The sequence below is a fragment of the Ascaphus truei genome, chromosome 14 (genome assembly GCF_040206685.1).
Source record: "Ascaphus truei isolate aAscTru1 chromosome 14, aAscTru1.hap1, whole genome shotgun sequence".
NCBI lineage: Eukaryota > Metazoa > Chordata > Amphibia > Anura > Ascaphidae > Ascaphus > Ascaphus truei.
The window spans coordinates 22,362,504-22,384,450 of record NC_134496.1 but is presented as its reverse complement, the minus strand read 5'-3'; the positions used below and the strand labels follow the sequence as shown (position 1 = coordinate 22,384,450).

The 21,947-nt window shown below is 44.8% G+C and overlaps 1 protein-coding gene and 1 non-coding gene across 2 annotated transcripts in view; one reads left to right on the top strand and one right to left on the bottom strand.

The window, feature by feature from the left end:
- Positions 1-21,947, bottom strand: part of LOC142465448 (sodium/hydrogen exchanger 9-like) — a 174,134-nt gene that overhangs the window by 113,855 nt on the left and 38,332 nt on the right. The gene's annotated exons all lie outside the window — the stretch shown is intronic.
- On the top strand, positions 9,514-9,586 carry TRNAV-UAC (transfer RNA valine (anticodon UAC)). Its single transcript has one exon. It is a non-coding gene; the product is annotated as a tRNA-Val (tRNA).

Sequence of the window (21,947 nt, the reverse complement as noted above, 5' to 3'; positions counted from 1 at the left end):
TCCCGTGTGCCCTGGTTTGAGGAAATCTTGACCTCCGTGGCTGTGAAATGAATGGAATCGCTGTTGAAAGAAAGAATTGTTGAATATATAAAGTCCAGCAACTAACAAGATCACTGGGATCAACGGCTTGGATTTACCGGGGGAGATCACGCCAAACAAATCGAGTAGCTTTGTGTGAGTGGAAGAGTAGGGTTACAGATCGGGGTGGAGCAGAGGATGTACAAAATGCCAAGAACGGTACAAATTCGCCAGGGAATTGCCTGAGATTTCGTTGGCATTTTTCAGTGGATTTACCAAACGGTTTCCCATCAATTTTTTTAGACAGTAACATGCAACAAGTATAACACAGGGCCATTTGCCATTAGATTGGCATTTGCCAAAGGGTTAAACTAAATTTAAACTAAATGACCCTTTTTCAAGAGAATATATAAGTATTTTACTGTGTATTTTTGTCATGTTGGATGTAGCATTGGGCTTCTCTGTCGTCTGTTGTATACATATGGCACGCTCAATAGCACTCCTTTTTGACACACACATATATATATATATATACAGTGGTTGACAAATCACCAAAAAATCTACTCGCCACACAAAAAAAATCTACTCGCCACCTAGTACCAAACGTATGCTGCTTGGGCCAATATTTACTCGCCCGGGGGTTAAATCCACTCGCCCGGGGCGAGCAAATGTATAGGTTTGAACACTATATATATATATATATATATATATATATATATATATATATATATGTAAATACAACTGTATGCTCATCTGCATGTCTTAGGTAGGTCTGCAACCCCGCCTTTCACCATTATCACCCAGCACTTTTACAATTATGGGTAAATTACTGTTTAATTAGCACATAGGACCATCATTTAAGTATCCATATCCACTTAGCAGGATACACTGTTGTCTCTCCTCTCACATTATCTTATTTCAGCTTGTTACCTCAGGAGTATTCAGTATTATTTTAGCCTTATGGACACCACTGGTTCTTTTATTCTGTTTTGTGTCTGTATGTGATAAATACATTTTAATACAATTAATGTATGCTAGAGTGCTAATTTTTGAGATTCTTTCTTTCTCTGTAGATATATATATATATATATAATTATTTTTTGTGGGGGCTCAGGGGTTCCCAAAAAGAGCTTGCTGGGGTTTTGTGTTTTGTTAGCCATTAGATTGACATTAAGAGTGTTCATTCCATATGGGATCTTGAGGACTGTTATGTTAAACTTTTGTTTAGGAGGAGTTAAGAAAGGAGTTACTCAGTGTAGTAATAAAAAGGCTTTTAGCCAAAATTTTGGATCAACTCAATTCCATTGATGAAGGGATAAATTCTATACAGTCAGAAGTGGCCATTTAGGTGTTTTCAGTCAAAAATCCCCATTGACTTCAATGACACAAAGGTTAAGGCCCATAATCTACCTTTGTTCCCACGCAATCTGTACCAACACATAATTAGAAACTTATTACAAATGACACCAGTGTAGACTGATGCATGACAATATTACTGACTCGCAAATCTGAGAGAGAGAGAGAGAGAGAGAGAATGAGAGAATGAGAGAATGAGAGAATGAGAGAATGAGAGAATGAGAGAATGAGAGAATGAGAGAGAGAGAGAGAGAGAGAGAGAGAGAGAGAGAGAGAGAGAGAGAGAGAGAGAGAGAGAGAATGAGAGAGAGAGAATGAGAGAATGAGAGAATGAGAGAATGAGAGAATGAGAGAATGAGAGAGAGAGAGAGAGAGAGAGAGAGAGAGAGAGAGAGAGAGAGAGAGAGAGAGAGAGAGAGAGAATGAGAGAGAGAGAGAGAATGAGAGAGAGAGAGAGAGAGAGAGAGAATGAGAGAGAGAGAGAATGAGAGAGAGAGAATGAGAGAGAATAAGGGAGAGAGAGAATGAGAGAGAGAGAAAGAGAGAGAGAGAGAGAGAGAGAGAGAATGAGAGAGAAAGAATGAATCAGAGAATGAAAGAATGAATCAGAGAATGAGAGAATGAGAGCGAGAGAGTGAGAGAGAGAGTGAGAGAGAGAGAGAGAATGAGAAAGAATGAGAATGTGTATTGGGTAGGTGGGTTTATTGTATGCATTTGGGGGCGGGGAGGTTGCATATATTTGAGGGGGGGGGGATTTTTTTAAATGTATTTGAGGGTGGTAAGTTTTTTGGTATATTTCTTGTGGGGGGGGGAAGGGAATGAGTGAGCGTGGGGTAAATGACAGAGGGAGAGGGAGAGGAGAGAGGGAGTGAGTGAGTAAAAGAGGGATTAAAGCATGCGTCCTCGCTAGCGCTTACCGCCCTTACTTACATATATAGATATTATGTAAGTCCCCGAACAAAAAACAAACAAAAGTGCAAGCTCCATAGCACGTAACTGAGTAAAAAATAAGGTACATTTATTTAAAAAATCAGCAACTCATAAGAATGTGCACTTACAGGATTTTAAACAGAACCATTTGTGGGAGAGAAATCTCTATTGTGGTCATCTGCGGTGGTAGGGCAAGTCCCAGGTTTGCAGAGTGGATGTAAACAGCCCAGGTTCACCATGAACTCCTATCCCAAATTGGCAGCAAGATAAAAAGGCATCCAATGCCTGCACGTCCTTTGCTCCCATATACAATGGTTGCTAGCACTTGAAATTACCGCCAGCCGGAGCGCAGGGAAGCCAGGGACTCCAAATACACCAACACGAACGCGATGACGTCACAGCTCTACGCGTTTCGTCACACTGCGCCACAGTCCCTGCTTAAAATGTTTGTCCCGGGCCCCACGATTTCTGTTGGCGGACCTGGGTGTCAGCCCTAGGTAGGCAATTGCTGCCGTCTTCAGAAATCTACAGACGTCAATTAGTAAAAGCGCTCGTAACCTGCGATGTGAAAACCCCGCACATCAAAATGACAAAGTGCGAGCCAGAAACGGCAAACCGCCAGAGATGTTACCACTTTCTCTAGCCGCTAATCAAACCAATTACAAAAACATCCAGATCGTGGGAGTGGTGTGTTGATTTTATGTTGCTCCGTGAGGAATACTTACTGAACCCTTTCAGGACAGAATCATTGTGTCCGTAAAGAACATTGTTTATCAAATACAAGTCAAAAGGCAACTTCACAAAGTGGAAACTTCCACGGAGTTTGCCGGTTTTAATTGGAAAGCAGTTTTAAACTGCGTCAAGACTTCGTGACTTCTTTTGAAGTGAATCTTCTTTGCTGGCACCTACAGTATTTTCATGGGGAAAAAAAATCCTTGCAGCATAACGAAAAACCGTAACGTGAATGGTGTCGCGCTACTAATGGGTGCCTGGCCGTTGCGCTCACGCGTGCGCAAAAAAACACCATTCCAGGCCGCACGGAGGTTACACTATACGCATGCGCAGAATAAGAGGTTGTGGGCAACGGCGTGCATGTGCAGAACCCAATAGTCACCCCTCACATTCGCATGTGCGCAGTGGCATCTGGGCTCGGCGCACATGCGCAGTGGCGGCCGGGCTTGGCGCACATGCGCAGCAGCCGCCTCGGCGCACCGCTCATGCGCAGGAGCAACAGCAACCCAGCTTGGGAGACAGAGACACCAGAGGCACGCAAAGAGGCACCAGAGAAAGGCACAGAGGCAGATACAGATTAACCAGAGGAACGCAGACGCACCAGACACGCTCACACAGAGACGCGCGCACACACACAGAGACACGCTCACACAGAGACACGCTCACACAGAGACACGCTCACACAGAGACGCGCGCACACACAGAGACGCGCGCACACACACAGAGACGCGCGCACACACACAGAGACACGCTCACACAGAGACGCGCTCACACACACAGAGACGCGCGCACACACACAGAGACACGCTCACACAGAGACACGCTCACACAGAGACGCGCGCACACACACAGAGACGCGCGCACACACACAGAGACACGCGCACACACACAGAGACACGCTCACACAGAGACACGCTCACACAGAGACGCGCGCACACACACAGAGACGCGCGCACACACACAGAGACACGCTCACACAGAGACAGTTACTATAACTATAGAAGTGCAAATAGCTAAAACAGAGCTGTGTGCCGAGCACGCGCGTTCTAAGTCAAACTTCTTTGTGTTTTGTCACTGACATTGTGTTTTGAATTTTAATTAAAAATATCACCATCACAAATACAATATCTGTGACAAAACAGTGACCAAAAACAAAGCTTTTTCTCTTTCACTCTCTGCTCCCCTTTGCTATAACTGAGACTTGGCTCACTCAGTCTGACTCTGCGCTGGAAGATGCTCTCTCTTATGGTGGCCTTTCTTTCTCCCACCCTCCTCGCCCTGGTGGCAGGGGTGGATCGTCAATCTGCCGTTACCAAACCCTTCCTATTCCCCCCTCTATCTTTTCCCTCCTTTGAGGCTCAGACTGTCCAGCTTTTCTCTTCTCTCCCTGTCCACGTGGCGGTCGGGACTTCTGTTCTAATGTTGTCATGAGTAGTCTGATGATCTCGGGGGGCTGTACTCGTCATGTCACATTTAAACAAAGTTAATGAACACGTTGAAATGTTTGCGGCACATATTGTGATATAGTATTATATCTACTATATATTTTGGACATCAGTGTCTGGTCGCTGTGCATTTGGACACCTCTATCGTAACCAATTGTTGCATGATGGTTCCGGAGATCAAGGAGCAGGTTTCTGTCTATGTTTGAATACAATTCACAAATGACATCACTGATGACATCACAAATGACATGGTCCCATCACACAACCATCAAGCTGCCACTTAATCTTGGTCACTCTTGGTCTTAATCTTGGTGACCTTGGTCACTCTGAAAATCTAAAATTAGCAAAAAATACAGGAGCAGCGAAAATTCGTCAAGAGGGGAGTTGTTGTTTTAGCTTTAGATTTCACATTAAAGCTGCAATTCAGTCTTTTTTTTTTTTTTTAATTTATTTTTTTACTTCAATAGTTTCAAGTGGGCAATCTCTAATTACCTAAAGAACTGCATAGCTGCCGGTCAATTCGTTCTCTGTCTATTGATCGGCAAAATTTGGTGACATCTTTAAATATGGGGAATGTAAATTGTTGCTATAGGAACAAGCATGCTTGTTAAAATAGAATACAAAAAAATTGGTCTTTCAAAGTTGTTTTTTTTAAAACAGAAAATACTAAAAGTATTTTTTCTTACTACAGAACTGATTTATTAAAAAAAAAACACACATGCAGGATATTGCCTGAACTGCAGCTTTAAGAAACTAAAAACTGAAATTATCCATTTCTAAATCATCAGTATTTGTGGTTCCTTAGAATTTCACGAGCAACGTCGGCTGCTTTAGCGAGTATTATAGAAAGTAAAACCTGATACAGTATTACCAATATCAAGAAGACAACCGTACGAGAAAGAAAAGCGATCACAAGAATGTGCAAATAAGGCAAATTGCAGCTGGGTCCGACTTTGTGCGGCTTTGCAGATGTTAAGAAAGAGAGCTCGGAGAAACTAATATTAATCGCTTGGCTCGTAATGAATACGCAACACAATGGTGCAATGAGATCTATATTCTAACCCTGTAACAAAAGGACGTTGAGGAGACATTAACACATTTGCTGCCAGGCAGCACCGAGCCGCATAACCAGCCTTTTCTGGAAGTGTTTTTTATTATAATAATGAAATAATTTTAATAGCTTTTCAAACCTAGCTCAAATAAAAACAGCCCTACAGCTAACGTGTCTACAGTTAGTGTCTGCTTAATGCAGGAGACCACTGTAGTTAGCTGCCGACAGAGAACTGCAGTAATCACAATTAAAAGGTCCCTATTCAATATGCGTTCTGCTGCTGGACCAGTGCCTAGGGCTACGGCCAAAGTCACAGCGCGCACGCGTGTGTCGGAGCGCCTGGCGGCGCGTGCACCCGTTTCAGGCGCGATCTGTTGTCTGTGGTTGCGCGTCTAGAGAAGAGCAGGAGATAGCGACGGGGGGAGGGGCATGGCGGGGGAACGGCCATGACATCACGCAGCTGGTTCGCCCTCATTGGCTGAACTGCCGCCATGACGTAGCCAGCGCTCAGCTGCCGCGCCAAAAGACACATTTCTTGTCTTTTGGCAAAGGTGGTCGCACATCGCGCTTTCTGCAGGCGCGCGCAGGCAGTGACTGGGGCAGGCCCCATAACGGGCCGTATCTTGTTCGCTCCGTGCACGCTGTAGCGTGGCGTAGCCGCGAGCGATGGGGACGAGGCCTTACAAATGAATGGGACTTCAATCTTCCTCAGCACTGGGACGAGGAATCACAGCGCCTACTGAATAAGGGACTCTTCCAAAAATGAGTACGGCAGCTGTCTTTAGGAGCGTTCTTGTCCCTCCTACCGCAAACCTGTTCCTTGGCATTTAATATGGAGGCAATGAAGAAAAGGATAGGTTTGTGCGGTTTTAAGAGAGGCAGAAGCCTCTTGGTTGGTAATATACATGTACAGTATATCTTTATTTATATAGCGCCATCTATGTGCATAGCGCTTTCCAGCATTAACGCTAAGGTCCCGCTATCTGCATGGGGGGGGCTTGGCCAAAACAGGCAGGGAGGGCGTGGCCATGACGGGGGGGGGGGAGACAGAATTCGCAACTTCTGGATTTTTTCACCTGCAGATAAGAGACTTCAATGCTACTGAATATGCCGAATTAATGTGAGAATGTCAGTCAGTGGCTTACTTGCACATAATGCTATGGTATTTATATCAGAAGATCATATGGGTTGCTTTCAGTAGATGAATACTGTACCTTAAATAAGTATCTCCTATAACGCTTAAAAAACACAAAACCCCGCTCAGTACATTTATATTATGTAGGAAGGGACAGATTTAATGAAGTCTCCAGCTGTAAGATGTATATCTCCAATTCGGAGGCATCACATTTAACTCTCTCTGTGAAGTTGGTTTGATGCTGTCACATTTCCATTTGAAGTGGAACCCCACTTCTATAAGATATCTGGGGTTCAATATTAGCCCGGGGTGGAGAATATTTTCATTGCCAATTACCCGTCCTGTTCATGCCAGGCTGCCGGCGATCTCCACTCTTCATTGGTTCCCTGGTGCACCATGTGACGCGTCGCCACACGGGAACACAATCCTGTTGTATCCCATGGTGGCTGACGCGTCACAGTGCGCAGTGACCCAGGAAGTGAGGAGTCACCGGGGACTGCTAGGGAGAAGGGAAGGGTACCTAGCCTATCACGTAACATAACAATATAGCACTTAATGGGAATAAGCTCTTGAGACATAAAAGTTGCATTAGGAACAGGAGTCCCTGCCCCACAGAGCTTACAATCAATTTGTCTCATTTTAACAATCTAATATCTCAGCCTTCGTGATATTTCAGCGTTATATGTAACATCATAACTTCAGTATGACTACCTCAATATTACCATCAATCACTATAATAAAGATACACACCAAGATTAGATACGGCGTACACATAGGGTTGCCACCACAGCGGGTTTCACCCGGAGACTACGGGTTCTGGCCACATATCTCTGGGCTACGGGTTTACCAAGTAAACCTCCGGGTGGTGGCAACCTTGAGCAGGTGGTGGCAGCGGCAAAGTCTCCCGGCATCTTCCCCCTGCCAATACTGTCAATATGGCTGCGCGGCGGCAAATGCCGCCGCTTTGCCATGCCAACGGGAACGCCCATTGTCATGACAACGGGACGCTACGTGACATCACAACGTCATGGAGCGCCACATTGTCATGGCAACTTGATGCCGCGTTGTGACATCATGTAGCGTCTTGTTGTTATGGCAACGCAGGGTCATTTGATGTCGCGCAGCCATATTGAACCGAGATGCAGGGGGAAGATGCCGGAAGGATGCCAAGAGGACGCCACAGGTTTTTTTGTTTTGTTAATCTTCGGGTTGGCCTTCAGTCGAAGGTGGCAATCCTGCGTACACGGCGATCCTGCGTACACGGCGATCCTGCGTACACATGCATTTTAACCATTTTTAGCAATTTTTTTTAAAAATAAAAATGCGCTCGAAATTTCAGTACTTTTTAACATCATCAACTTCTCTAAAATGTTTCGCAGCAAAACGGTGTCAACTCCGCTGATGAAATGCAGGAGATGAAAGCAGGATGAAAAAGACTTCTTCAGATGAAAAATGACCTCGAAATCCCGGGGACTCCAGAGAGTATTTGGCTTAATAGATGATTTTGTTGCTAAAGGTTTTGCTGCAACATCTTTTATTCTCGATGTGAATTCCCCGAGCCACTGTACGTCTTTGTGTCACCGACTGTTTGCAGATCCCAGCCCTGCGCTAATGTTCTCCAGCACAGGAAGCCTTAAAGGCGCAGCCAGTTCCCCTATCAGCGCCAGATCTGAAAATCCGCCACCCGTAGGCCCTTAGCTGAGGCGGCCGCCTCTTGCTGCCGCCCTCCTTCTCCATCGCAGTGTCAAATGATGCAGTGGACGTTACCAACGCGACGCCATGACGTCATTTGACGCCGCAACGCCATGGCAGTGAAGCGCCGTGTGACATCACGTTGGTGACGTCCGCGGTGTTATTTGACGCAGCGATTCGAAAGAAGGAGGGGGCGGCAGCAAGGAGGCAGCTGCCACATGTAAGCGCTTTCCCTTCAGGCTCGTGAGGTAATGTATATGGGGGCGGACATATTTTGCCGCCCTAGGCGCGGGCCTAATGGGAAATCCGCCACTGTCTCCTATACTATTCCCCCAATTCCCCACTTAGGGGGTCCCGGAATGATTTCAGCTTTGGGGACCCTTTGGTTACCGATATTCATGTAAATATAGCACAGGTACCGTCCTCTCCAAGGGAAACAAAATGGCCGTGAAAATCTCCCGCACCACGCAGCCAATAGCAAGCCGCCATGTCATACGCTGCAGCTTCCTAGTGTGCGGCGGGATGCTGGAGATTTAAATACACAGAAGTACTGGTACTACCTGTCCCAATAGGTCGCCCGGGAACCAGGGAGTCGCCAGAGTTGAAATGAATGCAGTTCAGCTCCGGGGACTCATTACTTCCCATAAAACATAGGGGTGCAGGGGTTGGACCGCTCCATTAACATCTGCTTGATGACCGTGTCATCACACACGTCTCATCCTAGAGCTTTAAGACGACGTCCCACTTACCAAAGGGGATACCACAAAATGGAAAGCCCTCGATCTATGGGTCAGTACCATTTGTAAGGCGGTAGCCCCATTACTTGGGCTGATCTCTTGTAAACTGGACCTCATGGATCAAGTTCAGATTGCCCAGTCCAACAAGGCAAGTGAAAATGATTCCTGCCACATCAACATCAACCAAATAGTGATGATAACGTCACTCCGACACATGGTCCTCTTCTTACGGATTGGCTGGCAACCACCTTTTCTGTGCACCGAGTTCATATCTTTTGAACTATAGGGTTTGCTCCAAGGGCAACTCAGGTTAAAACAAATTCAGCACCGTGGTGGGACTGCTGCTTTAATCACCCGCTTTACAATTGAGCGGTTCCAACGAAAGCCAATGCACACAGACTTAAAATCCAGAATGTGGGTTCCATAGTGTAGTGGTTATCACGTCTGCTTTACACGCAGAAGGTCCTGGGTTCGATCCCCAGTGGAACCACCTTTTCACCACTCAACTTTTCATTACCCATGGAGACTGTGATGGCAGATACAATAGATTTGTTAAAAAAAAAAAGGTTGGACATCTTTTTAGAAAGGTATACAGGGATATACCAAATAAGTAACATGGGAAGGATGTTGATCCAGGGATTAATCTGATTGCCAATTCTTGGAGTCAGGAAGGAGTTTATTTTTCCCCTTAATTGGGTTTTTTGTTTGCCTTCCTCTGGATCAATAAGGAAATATAGATATAGGATAAAATATCTGTTGTCTAAATTTAGCATAGGTTGAACTTGATGGACCTAAGTCTTCTTTCAACCTTATCTACTATATTTAACTATGTAACTATGTAAGAATAATAATAACCCAGCATCGGATTCCTGGAATTAGAGCTGTGCATGGATGGATGTATATATATTTTTATAGCACCATCCAGGTACATCGCGCGTTACAGTCGTAATACATGGGACATAATAATATAACACATAATGGGAATAAGCGCCAAAGACATAAAAGTAACAATAGGAAAGGGAATCTCTGCCCTGAAGAGCTTACAATCTAATTGCTGTATGTCGTAACAAGAGTTTGCTTTGTCCCAGTGAACCCCCTCGTTTTGCTTGGTTCCATCACGTGTAAGAAACTTGGTGGTTACGTTTCTTATATCTGGTGTCCACTGTTACCCAGAGGTTTAGATCTGGCAGATTTTTGGAAGCTGCAAAAAAGTGAGAAAATAATAAAACCCGGATACAAGATCAATGATGCGTCCCATTAGAATATGCGAGGCCTGTACCTCCTCCTATTAACAAGGCCAAGTGTGCAAGCTGGTGCACACAGAGCGAAATATTGGGATACATTGATGCAGCAAATAACAATTCCACCACGTGTGAACACATTCACACGTCTCAGACAGGTCTGCAACCCTGCCCTTCCCCATTATCTCTTAGCATACACTGCTTCCACGGCAGCAAGGGATTCTGGGAAATAAGTAAATCAGCCTCACTCTTTACTTCTTACCCATTTTAACACAGGACCCCTATAAGCTTATGCCTGCCGCATTACACAGCTTTTCAGCGCAACCCGGGTTAAAGAAGTGAAAAGCCAGGAAACCTGCTCACAGACCATTGAAATAGCAGTCTTCCTCCCCCTCCATATACCGGAATGGGACAACTTGCAGCAGCCAACTCGCCATCAGAGGTCTTGCCGCTTGGAATGGAACATTTGGACGAAGCAGTTCGACCGCGACACGCCACCGCCGCCGGAATCCTTGCCGCTGGCCGCTTCTAAGGTAAGTTTTATTACTGTATAGGGTAGGGGGTTAATTTAATGGGTTTTAGTGCTTAGGGTAGGGGGTTCATTTAAGATGTTTTAAGGTAAGAGCTTAGGGTAGGGTTTTTAGGATACGGCACTTACCATAGCGGCAAAGTGACAGGCGGCGGGACGAGTCGCGGCGAAACAGCCTCGACCAAATGTCCTAGACATCTCCTGTAGGGTAAGTTATTATGGGGTTAACTTTAGGGGTTTTAGGGCAAGTGTTTTTTTTTTTTAAAGGTAAGGGCTCTGATTATGTTTTTTAGGTTAAGGGGTTAAGACTAGGAGTTTAAGGGTAAGGGGTTAGCATTAGGCGTTACAGGTAGGATTTCAGGGTAAGGGGTTCGGTTAGGGGGTTAGGGTAAGGACTTAATGTTAGAGGCTTTAGGGGTAAAGGGTAAGGTTAGGGGGTTACCTTGGCGGCCGGTTGTCCTAGACAGCTCACATCCACCCCTTCCCCCCCTCCTCTCCTTCCTAGGACCTAAATAAAAATGGTCCCGAAGGCTTCTGTTTCTACGGCTGCAAGAAACAGATCTACAAGACGTTTCCCGATCTCGAAGACGCAGCTGCCAAATCAGGTGGCTGCAAATAGCTACAGAGAATGACATTCCACCAACCAGGAGTCACCCAAGGCAGCTACCCACTTAATCACACGGGCCAAGGAAACTGGGCTGTCCACCTAGAAACCGGTTACCGACCTATGAAACACAACTCCGATTCCTTCCATGTGAAAATGTCAGACCCCTTTAACATCAGAAAACCCCGCGACCCAACGTTCAAGTCCATCCATCAATAACTCTTCCATTCAAGTCAAGGAAGCCTTTCCCATTTACTCGGTCGTACGTGGTGGAAAGCAAAGTCCCTTTAAACACCGAGGCACATTGGTGGTCGGGAAAGCTACCTTATAAGAATAGGAGCGAGAGGTGCTCATTAATAGGAACGTCATTAACGTCTCACAAAGCGCGGTTTGTTTTCTGCAAATGTATTTGCTTTTCCCATTTCCGTGGAGGAGGGGTGGGCAGCTCCAGACCTCAAGGGCTACCAACAGGTCAGGTTGAGGATATCCCTGCTTCAGCACAAGTTGCTCAATCAGTGGCTCAGTCTTTGACAATTCCCCCCACCCCCCCAAATATGGCCCTGAAGGATCACAAATAGAAAGTCACGTCACCTCCCAATGACACTGCAACGTTCTATTGGCCGCTGGGGCAAGAGTGACACTGCAGCCACCTTTGCTGAGGCAGAGATATCCTGAAAACCTGACCTGTTGGTGGCCCTCGAGAACTGGAGTTTCCTGCCGTAGAGTGATACTTTGGGGACCTGCAATGTGTTTTGCTTCTTAATGTCTGCTTTATAACTAAGCCCCTCTCACTATAAACCTGGGCAATATGGATGAGTAAGTAAGCACCCTTGTAATAAAAACGGCAAGTGTTGTATATTCTGTGTAATTATTGTAGCAGCGCCGTTTTGAGTGCGGTTTCTGGAGTCATACAAAGAAAGTACTCAGAAAATATTTTTTATGCATTTCTCCATGTTCTGATTCTTTCAAATGTAAGTTAGTTTCCTTTATTTGACACAATGGTTGGCTTGGAGATTTTACGCCCCCTCGGACATGGCGGTTTTTTTTTTAACGCAAATAAAAAGATAAAACAAGTGACACGCTGATACAGAGTTTGATCCATCTCATTATAATTTGTGTGTCGTATAACTGCTTATCAACTCCTCCAAAATCACTAGCGCACAGCACAAAACTTGGACTAACGACCGTGATACATTGACGCAAAGGAGGTGTAAGCCGAAAATAAGGACATTTCCTTAAAATTTTCTCCAAATTTTCCGTAATGCAATAATTTCCCGGGAGTTTTGATGGCTTGGAGTTTGTAAAGTCTCCTTACTATTGAGGAGCATGTTAAAACAGCAACCCACCCAAAAATGCATTTACTTTTGTTACCTTACTTGAGCCAGGGTTCTCCAACACACAACCCTACCACCCCCCCAAATACGGCACTGAAGGGTCACTGTAGACTGACGTTCACAGAGGTACACAATAGGAGGCTTTTATAAGGTGAAATTATAATAAGGCTTTATTGTGCCTTTTCCTTTTCATCAGGAAATCATCCAAACACAGGGGGGGGGGGGGGCAAAGCTTCTATTCACTTGGGAGTATCTCTAGTGAAAATACCATGCAATTAATTCACAACTCCCTAAGTCAAGCATGTCTCGCAGCCCCAAAACATATAGCATGAAATAAGCAGATATAAGCAGTCTCTTTATAATGAAAGTCTTATCTGTTAGCTGCTGTAGAGTAAGCTTCTCTGCTCTCCTGGAACCGCACCCGTGCGTGCACTGAAAATCAGCCTCCAGGTTTAGAAGTCTTATCTGGTGTCTTGAAATCAGCTATGCTGTGCAGAGCTCAAGACCGGTCAGCTCCAGAGGTATGTGTTCTCTTGGTCAGTCTCTCCTGGGAGACACAAAAACACTCCTCTGTCTCCAAAGTTCAGCTCTCAGTCAGAGCTAAGGAGTTACTTCCTGTCTCAACAGACAGGCTTTTGTAAGCAATCTAGATCAGGCAGGTGGTGTTTATTAATTGACTACCAGCAGTTAACCACCACACTGCTAGATTAAAGGCACATTACTTGAACAGGGATTACTCCCCTGTTACAGTCACAAATAGAAAGTCACATCAGCTCCCAATACAACGTTCTATTGGCCGCTGGGGCAAGAGTGACAATGCAGCCATTTTTATTTTCTCACGGTGCAAGTATTCGATCAACTTGATAGTCACTCAGGAATAGAGGGACCCCAAACGTTGGGAGACAGGCTCAGAGAAGTAATAATAATTTAAAAAAATAGTGAGTGTTTCTGGTTAAATGCCATTTTTGTTGTAGCCATTTTCATCTGTAGGAACTGGACACAATATAATTGTGGTAACAACACTAAGGCCAGTGTCTATTGAGATAAAATTGTTATCAGAAAAGCACCAACGTAAGAACACCTTAGAATTGGGATTCCAAGAATGAAGACTAGAAAAAGACAATAATTACTATATATATATATATATATATATATATATATATATATATATATATATATATATATATATATCACACACTGTTGCTCTGCTGAAATATAAAGCCTATTTTGCATAACCTTCAGTAAAATAATCTTTACGAAGATTAATGGTGCTTACACAAAGTATGTGAACTGATGGAGAAGTATTGTAGGACGGGTATTCTATACCAGTCTACTGCTGAGAAAATACATCAAGACATTTCATATCTGCTTCCTCTTGTTACATTTAATGCACATTAGTGCTTTATCGCTTGGATTTTTCCATTTGAATTTATATATGCCACATTTTTCCCCTCCAAACATTCCTATATACCCATATTAAAGCAGTGGTGCACCCTGAACCCCAAGATAAATAGGGGGGGGTCAAAAGAACTTGCAGTACCATCAGAAACGCTGACGTCCAGTTTACGGAGCTTATCTTCATTGACGTTTTGCTAATTCCATGCTCCAGACTGCTAGCTTCCCTCTGCCATTACTATAGCAAAAGAGTTGGACTCACAGTATCTGATTATGACTGTACTGGTGTGTCCTGGAGTGTAACGTACAAAATATTTCCAGGTCTTTTTTCTCTCCATCTAATACCCCCCACGCATTATAATCAGAACACATTATGCATTAGGATCCAGAGATAAAACGACAACGCAACTACTCCAAATACTTGAATGTTGAATGGAAAATGACTGGTTTTAGACTTGTGGTGGAATAATGCTGTCAGCTTTCCATTTAATCTTTCACCATCATGGATTGGTGGCCAACTCAAGTCCTCAAGGGCCACCAACAGGTCAGGTTTTTAGGATATCCCTACTTTCAGCACAGGTATCTCATTGATTGAGCCACCTGTGCTGAAGCAGGGATATCCCTAATACCTGACCTGTTGGGAGGTTTGAGGACTGGAGTTGAGCCCTACTGCCCTAAATAACAGGCTTTGCTCACCAATGTAAACAACAGAGCCACCTGTGCTGAAGCAGGGATATCCTGAGAACCTGACCTGTTGGTGGACCTTGAGGACCGGTGTTGGCCATTCCTGGATTAGTCCTTGTCTCTCTATATCAGGCAATCCGGCCCTCTGCGTTTAGACGTGATCTTTACCAAGTGCCATTGCTTGAGGCTGCTTGTTTGCACTGTGACGGAACAAAGGACGCGTTTCCAAAACGTAGTCGCTGATACACTGTCTCCTCCGGAATCCCCACCGATAACGCACAAGATATCGCGACAAAGCCGAGATTCACACAGCTCCGGTATGCTGCAGTACTTAAATGTGGCGTTAACCCAACTGCACGCCACGAAGGCAAATCAAAGCATGCAAATTCGTCTGCGATGTGTAATTATTTTTTTTTAACATAGGTTGAAGCAGGGGGCCTCTGGAGCTGAACCCCAATAATTTCAGCTCCAGGGACCCCCTGATTCTGGAGATACTTACCTCCATAGGTGGTGTCAGTAGCCACTCTGCTCGGCTACCAGGGTTCAAATAATGGCCACTTTTCAAAGCTCCCACATCCTGCAGGCCAATAGGAGGCTGTGATGTCACGCTATTAGAGAGGGTTGGGGTTCCTTACAATGTATCTGATCTCAGACGCGCTATTAGAGAGGGTTGGGGTTCCTTACAATGCATCTGATCTCAGACGCACCATTAGAGAGGGTTGGGGTTCCTTACAATGCATCTGATCTCAGACGCGCTATTAGAGAGGGTTGGGGTTCCTTACAATGCATCTGATCTCAGACGCACCATTAGAGAGGGTCGGGGTTCCTTACAATGCATCGGATCTCAGACGCGCTATTAGAGAGGGTCGGGGTTCCTTACAATGCATCTGATCTCAGACGCGTTATTAGAGAGGGTCGGGGTTCCTTACAATGCATCTGATCTCAGACGCGCTATTAGAGAGGGTCGGGGTTCCGCAGAATTTCACGATTTAATTATAGGGTTCCTTAACCAAAAAAAAAAGTTGAACCCCCCTGACCTGGGCTGTAGTGCGATAGTTGTATGGAGAAAAAAAGATTAGGTGCAGAACAGCGCTAATAATACAAATTAAATATTAATAAATAACACAGGCAGCCAGGTGAATGACTGGTGGTACAACCAGTCAGAATGACATAACAAAAGAAGGGTAACCGGCGCCAAGGTTACCCTTCTTTTGTTTTGAGATAGTTGTATGGAGATATAGACTAGAATTTATTTTCTATTTGCAAACCGGTTATAAAAATAACGACTCCCTCTCTGTTCTTGTACCATAAACGCAGCACAATACTTTTAAGATAAACATCTAAACAGCTTTGTCCCATTAACAGAAAAACCTGTTCTCTCCTGAATTCAAACACAGAAGCAATTTCCAGCAGATTAGGGCCACTTGACCCACTTCAACTTTAGCGGAAATGGAATGAAAAGTACTCAATAGCCGAACAACTCATTTACTTAACATGAAACATGACGGGTATAATAAAATCTCACACAGGGAAATAAATCGCGCGTGCGTCCTGGTTGTTGCCGGGACCAATATGGTTACCATACATTTGTCCCTGCCTAATTTGCCCATTTATCTTCTGTAAAATCTCAGCCCTTATTAGAGCCGCGACTTCCTTTCGTATGAAGGATTTAGCCTCCTGTCTATCCCCTATCTTCAGATTCTATACATCACGAATCTACTTTCTTATGCAGAAGGACATGTCAATATTACCATTCTGCGTCCCTACACATTGGTTAATGACACGGACGATATTATTCTGACAATATGACCATATAGGTCAGGAGATATTCTATATGCTGTAGTATGGTCATATGCTTGGTAAAACATTTCAATGTAGTTTCTGGTGTTCTTTATCTATAGTGGTCCGTAGAGATACTGTACCAAACTATCCAAAATGAGAGGTGACAATTTTAACCTTTCTTTCCCCTATAAATTAGATTCCTTGCCAATAATGTCGTCAAAATTAGTAAGTCGGCAGCAAAACACCCCCAGACAGTGAAGGAAAGAGGGCGCGCGTACGCCCGAATCAGTGATTTTAGAACATTTGCACATTAGCACATTAAGTGAAATTGCAATGCACACCGACTTCGTGTATGGTCGCAATTTGTTTCACGGCTGATAAAGGGCACGTTTCGCCCGATTCGCAATTTTGGGCGAGAGTCCAGTTATTCGTACCACTTAAGAAGAGATTTGGGAGAGGTGCGATTCACCCATGGCGTTTCCTGCCATTTGGGGAGGGATTCTATTCTTGTAGTGTTCCCATTTCCCTACCTCCTGTTAAGATTCAAATCTGATTTTTATTTTTCCAGCTTTAGTACACCTATCTCCACGCCAGCACCCCCTAACATCCTCACCCCCAAACCTTAATGGGATCAGCTGTGCGGCTCATCCTTAAGCATACTCCATCCCACAAGGGAGCAGCCACTTTACCTTAAGTTCCAACATTGCCGCTTATTCCCTCTAGAGCAGGGGTGCTTAATTCCAGTCCTCAAAGGCCACCAACAGGTCAGGTTGGCAGGGTATCCCTGCTTCAGCACAGGTGGCTCAATCAGAGGACTGAGCCTTTGATTGAGCCACCTGTGCTGAAGCCGGGATATCATGAAAACTGGACGTGTTCGTGGCCCTTCAGGACTGGATTTGCCCAACCCTGCTCTAATAAGAGGCAGGTCTGGGACAGGATAAACTGGTCTATATGAAGCATGACGACAGCCTCCTATACGGGAAGGTACAGCAGGGCTCGTGAACTGGTGTCCCACTGGCCAAACTAGGCCCCACGAAGGGCCTTGAACTCTGACCCTGGCCATTTTATGCCAGTTGCTTAAGTATCCAAGTACAGTTTGTCACACTAACGTTCGCTTGTAATTGAAGCCGATGTAAATGTATATGGTACTGATGTTATAAATGTGTGTTTAAATACAATCCTAGTTCATGGATCAATTTAGATTACAATAAGGCCCTTTCTGCTCATGAACCTTGTCCGATCCGGACCCCTTTAGAGAACCAGTGGATGAGCCCTGCCCTGTGAGAACAGTTTCCCAACTCCTAACTGAATTAACAAGCTCAGTGATACTGGTTGGGTAGGAAAACTTGGATAAGCACATTTTCAAATGGGCACTGCCTTGAATAACAATGTAAAGCCTTGTAGCGTCTCACTCATTGCGCAGAAACGGCTGACACACGGAAAAACATCTTCTCGCAGATAACAGTGATGGATGTTATCACTGACCTAGAGGTGACACACACTGCATCATCGCTGCCTGTAGGGGTACACGCTCCTAAATCCCTCAACTGATCTTGCTGCGAGACCTAACCAGATAGGTAAACAAATGATGGCCCTGATCTCATGCAGAAATACAGGAGAGTGGGAAGTGAAAGCCGTGTACATCCATCTTTAATGTGACAAGCTGGAGTATAGGAGGTTAAATGACAAGATGGGGAACCACTGCAGAGAGAAGGTGTTTGGGAAAGTAGTCCTATCGTACACCCTGCTGGTCACTGTGTAGAGTTACAGAATTAGTGAAAGGAGCAATCCATGCAATATCCTACGTGTGTGTTTAAATAAACCAGTTCTGTAGTATTAAATACTCAGGCCAACTGTGTATAGGGGGGTGTTTGGGGTGGTGTGTGTGTGGCCAGTGGAGATGAGGGGATAGAATAAGGGGTTTTCTGTGAAACGGGCGGTAATTTATCAAATTGTTTTACCAGGAAGTAATACATTGAGAGTTACCTCTTGTATGTCCTGGGCACACAGTTATAACAATACATGGTTACATTAAAAGAACAGGGTTATACAATCAATTTTGATGAACGGTAGGGGAGTGCAAACACGTGGATAATATGTGAAAAAGGAAAATCAAATATATAGTGTCAGACCAAGGATGGTTAATATGAACTGAGGGGGTCTTTAGGTGTAACATCTAAAGACCCCTTCAGTTCATATTAACCATCCTGGTTCTGACGTTATGACACTATACAGTATATTTGATTTTCCTTTTTCACATATCCACGTGTTTGCCCTCCCCTACCGTCCATCAACGTTACTTCAAGAGGAAACACCGAAGACCGTTCCCGGAAAAGGTTTTTTTTGAGCTGCAATATTATTATTATATATTCACTAATTGCACTTTTTATATATAATATTATATATTTTATCACCATTCGCTATTTGTATTGACACCTGGTTGACTTTATTGCACATATTCACTTTCTTTCACAGGGAACGCTGTTTTTATCAATTCATTTCCCCAGCCTCGCACCGTCGTCGTCCCCCCAGCAGCCCCACGATGCCACCAAAGATGGGGGGGGGGGGCTGTGTGTGCTGTGTGTGCTGTGCGTGCTGTGAGTGTGTGCAGTGTGCTGTGAGTGTGTGCAGTGTGCTGTTAGTGTGTGCAGTGTATGCTGTGAGTGTGTGCAGTGTGCAGTGTGCTGTGTATGCGCAGTGTATGCTGTGAGTGCGCAGTGTATGCTGTGAGTGTGTGCAGTGTACAAAAAAATGTAAAAAAAAAAGGGTTTTTTTTCTTAAATTTGGGGTCCATGCTCAAACCGCGTTATAGCGGATCGCGCTATAACGGAGTTGAGCTGTACAAGCAAATGTTAACCGTTAGCTCGCTTGTCCTGTGCAGAGGGGAGCAGCTCTTGGGGAGCTCCATCAGGCTGTCCGCCTTTGGGACAACGCAGATGTACACATGTTATGGGATTGAGTGAGAGGAGGGGGACATTGAGTGATAGCACGTGGTGGGGAGAGTGTGAGAGGGGGTATAAGAGGGGGGAAGAAAAGAGTTAGAGTTGGGGGTGAGGGGAAGAGAGGGGAGGAAAGAGAGAGGCGGGGGAAGAGAGAGGGGGGGGATATAGGATAAGGCAGGAAGAGAGGGGGAAAAGAGTGACAGAGATGGGAAGAAAAATACATGTGGGGAGGGTGGGAGAGAGGGTGGAAAGAGAGTGTAAGACAGAGAGAGGGTGTGGGGAGAAAAATACAGAGGGAGGGTGGTGTGTGAGAAAGGGGGGAACAGATGGGAGTGAGAGAGTGAGGTGTGTAAGAGAAAGGGAAGGCCATCGACACGGTGGAGGGGGTTTATGGCCTGGGTGGAAACTCTACTCCTGGGCCCTGGGCAAGCGATCAGTGGTGCCGTGTCCCGGCCCCATTGACTCATCAGTACATACACACACACACACACACACACACACACACACACACACTTTTTAAACAATTATTTATTTTGTGGTTCTACGTTTTCAATGGGACTTTTTTTTCCAAAGTTAATTTAATTTATTTATTTATAAAGTGTTTTACCAGGAAGTAATACATTGAGAGTTACCTCTCGTTTCCACGTATGTCCTGGGCACAGAGTTAAGACAAATAATACATGGTTCCAAATACAGTTACATAAATGAACAGGGTATACATTATATACAAGACATTGCGTGCACAGTTAAAGAAAATATATATTATGAGCGTATGAAACAGTTACAGACCAGATTAAAGTGTGAGACAGCCTTAGATTTGAAAGAACTTAAGATGGTGGTGGATATGAGAGTCTCTGGTAGGTTGTTCCAGTTGTGGGGTGCACGGTAAGAGAAGGAGGAACGGCCGGATACTTTGTTGAGCCTTGGGACCATGAACAGTCTTTTGGAGTCTGATCTCAGGTGATAGGTGCTGCATGTGGTAGGGGTGAGGAGCTTGTTCAGGTAGCTGGGTAGCTTGCCCATAAAGAATTTGAAGGCAAGACAGGAAAGGTGAACTTTGCGCCTAGACTCTAGTGTTGACCAATCTAGTTCTTTGAGCATTTCGCAGTGATGTGTGTTGTACTTGCATTGGAGAACAAAACGACAAATTGAATTGTAGAGGGTGTCAAGTTTGCTAAGGTAGGTTTGAGGTGCCGAGCCATATACTATGTCTCCATAGTCAATAATTGGCATTAGCATCTGCTGTGCGATACGTTTTCTGACCAGCAGGCTTAGGGAGGATTTGTTCCTGTAAAGTACCCCTAGTTTGGCATAGGTCTTGGTTGTCAGGGTATCAATGTGCATCCCGAATGTTAAGTGGGAGTCAAACCATAAGCCCAGGTATTTAAAACTAGTGACAGGTGTTAGGGTGGTGTTAGCGCTGGTTCTAATCAGGAGCTCAGTCACTGGAAGCTTTAAAAATTTAGTCTTGGTCCCAAACACCATTGTTACAGTCTTGTCAGTGTTTAAAAACAGTTTGTTTTGGGAAATCCAGTTTTCGAGTCTGAAAAAGTCAGACTGAAGTATGTGTTGAAGGTCGGAGAGGCTATGGCTGTGTGCATATAGGATTGTGTCATCTGCATACATGTGTATTGAGGCTTCCTTACAAGCTGTGGGAAGATCATTGATGAACACTGAGAAGAGTAGGGGCCCCAGAACAGAGCCTTGCGGGACACCACAGGTGTGATATCCAGGGGGTTGGAGTTAGAGCCTGAGATGGACACATGTTGGGATCTACCTGATAGGTAGGACTGAAACCAGTTTAAAGCATGCTGCCCTATTCCAAGAAAAGAAAAATGCACAGATGCGCACCAGGGATTAGATAAATGTTATTTATTAATAAAAATACACATATAAAGCTGAGAGGATCCAACCCCTCCTCAGCTAAAAGAGTTAAACTGCCCAGATACAGTGACCATACATATGGACTCTGAAAAATCGAAACCCTAAACAGTAAAACACACACAGTACACTAAAAAATATATAATCAATGTAAAAAAGGGAAAAAACAAAGAAAATAGCGACAATCCAAGGTGATTCAAGTTAAAACCGCCAGAGAGGACTATCATACCGCTGACAGGGGGAAACGAACACTCACACTGGTGCAGAAGTGGGGGTCCACGGATGACCGCATAGGATCCGGATCGTGGCACCGCAGAAGTTGAAAAACACCACTTGTGCCTCAGGCAGGCTCCGTCTCAGCCTCTCAGCAAACACGCGCAGGATGACCTGTCGTGACCTGTACGCGTTTCGCACCACGTGGAGGCTGAGACGGAGCCTGCCTGAGGCACAAGTGGTGTT